The sequence below is a fragment of the Miscanthus floridulus genome, chromosome 13, assembly GCF_019320115.1.
Source record: "Miscanthus floridulus cultivar M001 chromosome 13, ASM1932011v1, whole genome shotgun sequence".
NCBI classification, from domain to species: Eukaryota; Viridiplantae; Streptophyta; class Magnoliopsida; order Poales; family Poaceae; genus Miscanthus; species Miscanthus floridulus.
In genome coordinates this window covers 43,384,577-43,394,203 of record NC_089592.1, presented here as the reverse complement: position 1 = coordinate 43,394,203, position 9,627 = coordinate 43,384,577, and the positions used below count along the sequence as shown (strand labels likewise).

Genomic DNA, 9,627 nt, shown 5'->3' with positions numbered 1-9,627 from the left:
GAGACGGCCGATTTATAAAGGGAGAACATTTAGTCCCGGTTGATAGATCCAATCGGGACTAAAGGTAACTTTCCAACCCCGGGCGCAGCCACGGCCCGGGAGTAGACCTTTACTCCCGGTTGGAGCCACCAACCGGGAGTAAACGTATACCTTTAGTCCCGGTTGGTGGCTCCAACCGGGACTAAAGGTCCCTGCCACCTCTGTCTGGCGCAGTAGCCGTTGGGCAGGGACCTTTAGTCCCGGTTGGAGCCACCAACCGGGACTAAAGGTATTTCTAGTCCTGGGGGCAAAAAATTCCAGGACTAGAGCCCATTTTGGCCGAGGATCAAAGGTCTGTTCTCTACTAGTGCTATTGTTCTATGGCAATGGCTGTATTCTGTACTTTACATGAATGTTCTTGTGCCCTGTGTTGTACACCTATACTATTAATTTATAATTTGTGCTATGTTGTTTTCAGGATGTCTTCAGCTGCAGTAGCCTCAAGAGGAACTCAGGTGACATTGGGTGGGACTATGGAGTCCTGGTGGACCCTAACAACCTGAATGTGATCAAGTGCAAGTTCTGTGATCTTGTTGTCAGGGCAGGGATATATAGGTTGAAGCAACATGTCGGTGGGATTCGTGGTGAGGTTAGACCTTGCCTCAAGGCACCGCCTGAGGCCATAGACAAGTGCAAGAAAGCTGTTGATGACTCGAAACAAGCTAAGAAGGCAAGGCAGGAGGAGAAGCAAGATGTCAGGGATGTTGTGATCCTTGATGATGGTCCAGATGTTGAAGATACCACCATCAATGGAGAAGGGCTTGATGATGTTAGAGACTCGACACAACGCAAGTTGGGGCCTATGGATAAGTTTACATTGCCTATGGATTCTAGCTCATTGAGCAACACAAAACTGGTGAGGCAACAAAGAATCACTGAAGCATTATGGAAAGAGAGAATGCATGCCTTGAAGAGATATATTGCAAGATGGGTGTATGTGCATGGTAATAAACTAGTCCATTGCTCCATTACTGAAATAAATGTTGTAAATTTCTAGAGTCCTAACCTTGCTGAATTATTTGTTTCTAATGTCTAACCTTGAATTCTTATAAATTTTAGGAATACCTTTCCATGCCATCAACAATGAAGAGTTTGACCAATTGCTAGAAGTTGCTGGACACTTTGGCCTTGGTGGACAGAAACCAAATCAGCATGAGCTGCGGGAGAAATTATTGTATGAGGAAGTGGAGGACACAAAGAAATTGTTGAAGCTACAAGAGCAAGAATGGGCCAAAAATGGGTGCTCCATTATGACTGATGCATGGACAGATCAGAAGAGGAGAAGTATAATGAATATGTGTGTCAATTACAGCATTGGTACAACTTTTTTGGAATCAAAGGAGGCCTCAGCTGAGTCCCATACTGGAGAATTCATCTTTCAGTATGTGGATAGTTGTATTGAGAAAATAGGAGCTAAAAAGTGGTGCAAGTAGTCACAGATAATGCCTCCAACAACATGGTAGCGAAGGCCCTGTTGTCTGTGAAGAGGCCTAATATATTTTGGAGCTCATGTGCAACACATACTCTCAATTTGATGCTTGAAGGCATTGGGAAACTGAAAAGGTTCAAGACCATCATTGATTAAGCAAAGGCACTGACCATCTTTATCTATGCACACCATAAAACATTGGCTTTGATGAGGAAATTCACAAAAAAGAGAGACATCATTAGGCCTGGTGTGGCCAGATTTGCTTCCTCTTTTCTCACCTTACAAAGCTTGTATGAGAAGAAGAATGAGCTAAGGGCAATGTCTCAAAGTGAGGAATGGGAGACAATCAGTCATGTCAAGAAGACCCCAAAAGGTCTGCAGGCCACAGCCACTTTGGTGAAACCTAATTTTTAGGCTGGTGTTGCTCTTTGTTTGAGAGTATTTGAGCCATTGGTCAAAGTACTCCGCATGGTTGATGGGGATGTGAAGCCATCAATGGCTTTTCTTTATGGAGACATTCTTAAGGCTAAGAAAGAGATCATGGTGGGCTTAGGGAATATTGACAAGGCTGGGACTCTCAATCTATACAACAATATCATAGAAATCATTGATGAGAAGATGAAGGGCAGGTTGGATAGTCCTTTGCACTTAGTTGCATACTTCTTGAATCCCTATTATAGCTACAATGATTCTTCCATCTTTGGAGAAGAGGAAGTCATGGATGGGTTCTTTACAGCCATTGAAACTTTTTATCATGGTGATTATGACAAGCAAAATCAAGTCCTCAATGAAGATCTGCACAAGTTCAAATATCAAACCGGCCACTTTGCAAAACTTGCAGCAATGGTTGGTTGTAAGGATTATAATTTCTTCCCAGGTATGCAAGTTTGTAGTTTATTTTAGATCTAAAATGTTGTATCTAAATTTCTGGTTGCATGTTTAACACTATAACAGTTATACTTGATTACTTGTGTAGCCAAGTGGTGGGGAAATTATGGAACACAAGTTCCAACTCTACAAAAGATGGCTATAAGGATTCTCTCTTTAACTTCAAGTTCCTTAGACTGTGAAAGAAATTGGAGTTGCTTTGATGGGGTAATTCACTAAGTCTCCAAATCTTAATTAGTTGTGAACTGCGATAATTTTTGTTCTATCCAACAATTTAATACTTAAGTGCACTTGTGAATCTAAAATTTGTAGGTTCATACCAAGAAGAGAAACAGGCTCACTTGTGAGAGAGTTGAGCAACTTGTCTATGTTCGCTTCAATAACCTTCATTCAAAGAAAAAGGCTAAGGCAAAAAAGAACAATAAAGTAGATCCTCTAGTAGCAGCAAATGCAACTTGTGCCCAAGGGTGGATGGTTGATGGTGGAGATGATGACAACTCTGATGTTGATGCTGTTATAGGGCTAACATGGTAGCAAATTGTAGATACATGTGGGCCTGAGGAGGTAACAAAACTACGTAGGAGCACAAGGTTGGCTCACCCAAGACAGATTGAAGAGGATGTCCAATCTGATCCTGAAGAGCTACCAAATGAGGAGGAAGAAATCGAGTTTGAGTCTGATCAAGAAGAAGTGGTCACAACTGGTTATGAGCAAGATCATGACACCGCAAATGATGATTGAGCTTGAGGCCTTAGGCCTTTTCATGAACCATTCTATCACTTAGTTAATTTATCTTTACCAGATATTCCTAAGAACTTTTAGATGTCGATGTATTATTGTGAGAACTATGTGTTTATGTGTGTGTGTGACTACGTGTCTATGATGCTATGCATGTGAGAACTAAGAACTGAGAACTATGTGTGAGTGTGATTGTGCCATTTAGTCATTCACTCATTTGTCATATCTGAGAACTGAGAACTATGTTGTTAACCTGTCATGTTTGTGAGTGTGCTGTTAACCTGTCATTCACTGATTTGTATTCTTTATTATGTTGTAGGAGTAGGAATATATCGATTTATGATTACTTACATGTCAAAATAGTTATTTTTTCAAATATAATACGAAACCTTGTAATCCGTGTAAGACCATGTACACGCCGTGTACACAGTCTAAACGCTACATGAGGCCTTGCCGATCGTGTACCGTTTACCATTTAGGAAAACATTGGACCGGTAGAAGTCTGGTGATTTCCTATCACCTGCGAGATATAGGTGGATACCGAAGTACGGTTGGCTATATTTGCTATCATGGAAAAGAACCATGGGGTAAAAGTAAATCAGGGCCGAACGAAGTCTATGTGTAGGTTGACTCATGTGATTCCGTCTGTGCCGGTTAAGGACCGTACCATCGTTGGTGCTTCTAACAAGATTGAACGCATGCCTATCACTTAACTGGCCGGATAACTCGTTCCGACTGCGAAGCCAAGTAGCTCAACTAAGGCCGGCCCCGCTCTGTAAGAGTGCACACTCTGGATGGTAGTAAGGATGTGCGGGGAGCCAGACTAAGCCCAAGGGTAGGCTAGGCCTAAACGTCTTGGCATTTGGTTGTCCCTGATTGTGCGGCGTTGGGCAAACCCATGAAATGTGTACTTGAGTTGTACCAAAGGTGACCTAAGGTGACTGTTGATTTAGTCTACCTGGCTTTGTGTTAGGAATAAATTCCCAGCTGGTTGAAATCGATTCGAATCGCCGTCTCTCCCGGATAATGAGAAACTTGGCTAGTCCCAACATCGTAGTAATTGTATTATGGAATATGATGGTTCGGATAAACATGGAATTACAATACCTGCTATGGTTACTATTGTATGCTCTTAAAATGATATACCACATGTTTGGCATAGGATAGTTGCTAATTTAGAGATGGATAGTCATAATTAACTTGATAACAGAATTATAATTGTATAACTGAGTTAATCGCTTTTTATGCAAATGTTGTCAAGCTATCTCCACTTATACAGCCTTGCATAATCCTTGGAGTCAATTTATTTATAGTTTATGACGGGTAAGTCTAGCTGAGTACCTTCTTGTACTTAGGGTTTTATTTCCCATTGTTGCACATGGCACTGTGTACCATGGTTATTGCAAGAGTTGCTTCTATCCCGCTGTGGATGAAGAGTAAGCCTTAGGCAGGCTTCTTTATTAATCCCTCTACATGCTTTTGTGGACTGTGATCGTATGTTGGCACTATATTAAACTATGTTGGCAAATGCTACTTTCAAACTTAATTTGCTTCCACTTTTATCTATCAAACTTGGTTTGTAATAACTTTGTTTCATACTCTGATGATGGAAATGTATCTGTGAACTTTATGTAATATATGACATGTATGTTGAATCATGTATGATCTTGGTTGTTGTGAATCGTTTATCAAGACTCATTGTGGTACTCGATGGACTACCAGGTTTATATGGGTTCAAGTATAACAGTGCAACCGCTTATGGGCTACCATTGTACTTGTACTCTTATAAATTGGTCGGTTCTGCAACACACATCGGATGGAGAAAGTACCGTGTGGAGATCTATGATGAAGCCATTCGTTACAGATCGAATATTGTTTGTCACAGATGTGTAATTAGTTCAATGATGAAGCCCTGTTCATCATAGTTTTAAAAGAGATCGTCATAGATGAGTCACGCGAGTGATCTGTGACAAAACCCTATGCTCTTCTATGATGGTTTCTGTGATGATGCCTGATTTTGTCATAGAAAGGGAGGGTTGCAAGATCGTCACCACTAATCTATGATGAAATAGAAATATTCATCATAAAAGCGCTCTTCTATGACGGTTTTGGATTCGTCATTAAGATTTTCGTCTTAGAAGTGGATATTTCTAGTAGTGTTACCACCCAAAGTGGTTGTTGCACCACTTGATGATCAACATGTGTACATGGCCCTATACATCACTAGGAGCCATATTTATCCTGACCTTTAAGGCTGAATACTTGTTGGAAGAAAATCCACGAAATCTATGGACTTCACTTAAGCAATGCTATGAACAACAAAATCCACTCCTATTGCCTGTGGCAAACTATGAGTGGACTCAACATGGCTTACAGGATTCCAAAATTGTAAGTGAATATAACCATGGTGTTCATAGAATTTGCTCAAAGTTGCAATTTTGTGAGAAAGAACCTACAGATGCGGATAGGATAGAAAAGACTCTGTCTACTATACTTCCCTCTGAAAAGATTCTACAACAACAATACCGTGAAAGGAATTTCTAGGTTTATGCCGAGTTTATACAAACTTTACTTGAGGCCAAAAAACATTTTGAACTTATGATTTGGAATAATCAGCAATGCCCCACAGGCTCTACCCATTGCCTGAAGTACACACCTAACTCAAAATAAATCCAAATTTAATGGTGGATCTTCTAAGACCTATCATCAGGGAAATTTCAAGAAGGGTAAAAACAAGCGCAAACGTAGCAAGAAATCCCAAAATTGTGTTTCCAACAATGGTAGGAACATTTCTAAACATTGGAAAGACAAACTTGTGTGTGAAAAGTGTGGTTGTTATAGCCATGCTACAAAGAAATGCCATACCCCAAGTCACCTTGTTGATCTCTACTTAAAGTCCATGGGACGTGGACGTGCTGCTCTAGGATAGAAGTATGAAGCCCATTTCAATCTTCGACTTGACACCACTCGGGAAGAGGTTGGTTGTTTGCAACAAGTTCCTAAGGAACCAAGCAGCAACACCATACCAGGAGGCGAGGATCTTGCTACTACTGAGAATATGGTCATGGAATATGCTTCCAATGACATGTTTGGAGATTTCGAATAGGCTCCCAATCTCTAAGATTCCATTGTCTTAGTGTCCTAATATTTGTAATTGTCGGCACACAGCAAAACGGAAGGATCTACTTAGGATGAGCCCGGAGATCCGCTTGGCTTCAACGTAGGGTTAATCGATCCTGCGTATTCCTCCTGACACATGCTAGTCAATTTAACCTGCAATTGACAAGGAGAGAAAGTTTATTAGTAATTTAAGGTGGAACATGCCAGTCTTGCCCAGATAGTTCCAAGTGTGCTGCTTTGGGGGCAGCCAGACGGGAAAATCGACTAAAACAGTTGATATGCGAAGAAATCGGCTGTTACGGATAGTGAAGCTTGCGGGTCGTGATTGATTTTAAGTTGACAGGTATAATGCATGCAGGTATAAGTGAAATCATCAGCTAGATAAATATAATCAGTGTAAAGCATTGAGCCGATGAATTTAATGAGAAAGGATATAACATGTGAACAAATCGACTGTTTAGTACGAATGGATCTACAAACGCTCTGAATTTAATCTGTTACCATCAATAGTGAGGTTCGACCGGATCAATGGCAGCTATGATGATAATAACAAACTAAAATTGAAGAATCCGTAAAACCATCTATACATTGATAGGCTTTTCGAAAGACATGCTATATGTGTGAAGGCTCAGGCGGATCGGCTGAAATAGCTGATTCAGGTGAAAAGGGACTACAGCATGTGAACAATTGACTATTTAACATGGATAAATCTATGAACTTATCAGACCTAACATGTTATCTCTAAAGTGGGGTTTGACCAGATCGATGACAGCCATGATAAAGACAACAAATCAAACCTTTAAAGTAAATAGATCTATCCACATTTAACAGAATCATGGAGACATATTGTAGGCGTTAAACCATAGGCGATCGGCTATTTAGCGGATGCAGGCATAGCAAACAGTTAAGGTCACTCCCGATCGAGAACAAATATACCAACTAGCATCCTCTGATCTAAAGTGCCATCAGTGGGGATCGATCGGATCATTGCAGCCATAATAGCGAACTATAGACAAGATTTAATCAGCCAGCAAACCTCTTCAAGATCAGACATGCCTTAACCGCATACTATGCATGATCAAGATCGAAGTAGAATAGCTGATGAAACATAACCCGTCGCTCAAAGTAAGAAATATTATATTGTAACAAAGCAAACGACGGACTAAAAGGATGAGGCCAATCTAGTTCGATCTTGAGCGGGCAGGTTGATGTTGCTGAAAAAACTAATGACAACAAGAACATCACAAGATCGATAACTTGATGAATCTACCCAAAGGATGCCACCCTTAGGTAGAACCAATAACTTGACCTTAATCTAATTCGAGCAGTGGAGGTCGACCGAATCGATGCAGCTGTACTTGAACTAGATAAAGATCAATAACTAGCTTATACTAGAGCCCATAGTGAAGGTCGAACTTAACCGATGCAGCCTTACAAACCAAAGTATAAGCTATGATGATACTTATAGACAAGCCGGAGGTCAGCCAGACCGATGCAGCCCTGCTTGTTGAAGAACTCGCTGAGATCTACACTACTCCTACTCCTAAGGGTTGGCACGGAGTCGAAAAAAGTAATTTGTATTGATTGATTGGATGTTCTTTTACAATAGCTAGGGTCCAATATTTATACCCGAAACCTAAGCATGAATCCTACTTAAGCATGACTCATTACAATCTTTGGCATAAGAGATAACATTCCTAATTTAAGATAACTTGGACCCTAATCTTTCCCTTTTTGTAGAGTCCGACATGTTTTTCCCGATGCCAACCGTGGCTTTTTGTCGTTATCTGCTGGCGTCATCTGAAAAGAGCCTATTCCAGTGCTGCATTTGAATCTGCTGATATCGATCCTTATGCAATCAATTCCTTGATGACATGATCTTGGAAGCTTCGAGTTCCCACGCTCTTCTTCCCAAATTTTGGTGTAAACACATGTCCCCAATTTTGGGGTAAAACTAATTTTATTCCAAAATTACCACGTCTGTACTCCCGATTGGCCTATAGTCATAGGTAGAGAATCTTGATCTAGGGTCTACTATCTATCACCGTTTTTTGCCTACTTATGAGCCCATGCTTTAAAGCTTTATGAGAGCATCATTACTTTATGGGTGCTTGGATCCATCTTCCCAGACCGACTATAAATGTATATCTGATTCTAGCGAGAGCAACTCAACAACTCAGTTATGTCTCTCTTTTGCTTGCTTCCTCGAGTGCCCTTGGCTCTACCAGACCCTCCATGGTCTAACTCCTTGCTCTGAGGATCTTGAGTGGTTAGAAGAATGCTTGTGCATAGGGTGATTTGTCGCTCATTTTAGCGCCTTGTCGAGCAAAGGGATCAGCTACTGTGGTTAGAAGAATTCTTGTGACATCACCTGAGTTTTCTCACCATGATTGCAGAGCTATTCTAGTGTTTACAAGGGTTAAAATGTGTGGACACCTTCCCCTTGTTCGCTCAATCAAATGCCCACCAGGGAAACCACAGACTTCTTTCCCACGGTTTCCTAGCCACCAAGAAATTTGTATCTTTTAGTAGGCAGCTTTCTTTCCCATTGTTTCCCAGTCACCGAGAAATCGGTTGGGTATATGGGCATCTTTTAAGCAGGCACCCTTTTTCTCTCCCCCGATGCACTTCTATCAGCGGGCCGATATGACTTGGTCCATGATGACCCTCGGCCTTGTGGGGAATCCGGACTCCCTTTAATCCAAAGAAATCTTAGTGGGTTGATCGTTAGTTAATGTAAATCTTTCATATCAATCCCACGATATTTTGTAATTATGGGAAGCAATAAGTCTGAATATGTTGCCTCTTCGTGATCCGTCCCCTAAATTTCTAGGGTGTCAATCTATTTCCATATCTAACTTTAATTCCATAACCCCAACGAAGCCTATCTTCTCACCTCCCGGGCTGTATACACGGGCCACGGCTGTGGATCAAAAAACAACCTATTTTGTCCCAAACCTTCTGTGTCTTTGGTGTGATCTTGCTTTCCCATAGGTTCGAAGGCATAGAGAATGGCAAGAGGTCTGCTGAAGAGGCCTTTAATGGGTCTGTGTTACTGTGCCAGCGTCTTCGTCATTAGGAGGGTGCAACCCGTGATGCTCCCATTGTCCCAGAGCATAGGGCCAACTCCACTGAACTTCCTGGGTCATCTTCATCAACAATCCACAATCAGCTCCCCTGCTACCTGAGGAAGCGGATCGACAATAACGATCTGATCACCTCCATCAATTGGGGTGGACGATCTGATCACCTCCATGGATCGGGGTGGCCAGAAGCTCACCGACTGCCTCTCCATTGCGGAATCAGCTCTGACCACCATGGCTCAACATCAATCACCCTTTGTGGCTGACCAGGTGGAGGAGAGGTTGGCCAAGGCCGAGGCTAGAATCATGGGTGAGATGCCTACCACAATT

The 9,627-nt window shown here is 41.7% G+C and overlaps 1 pseudogene; it reads left to right on the top strand.

The window, feature by feature from the left end:
• The first annotated feature begins 365 nt into the window (after positions 1-365).
• Positions 366-2,890, top strand: LOC136499763 (uncharacterized; annotated as a pseudogene).
• Positions 2,891-9,627: the final 6,737 nt, after the last annotated feature.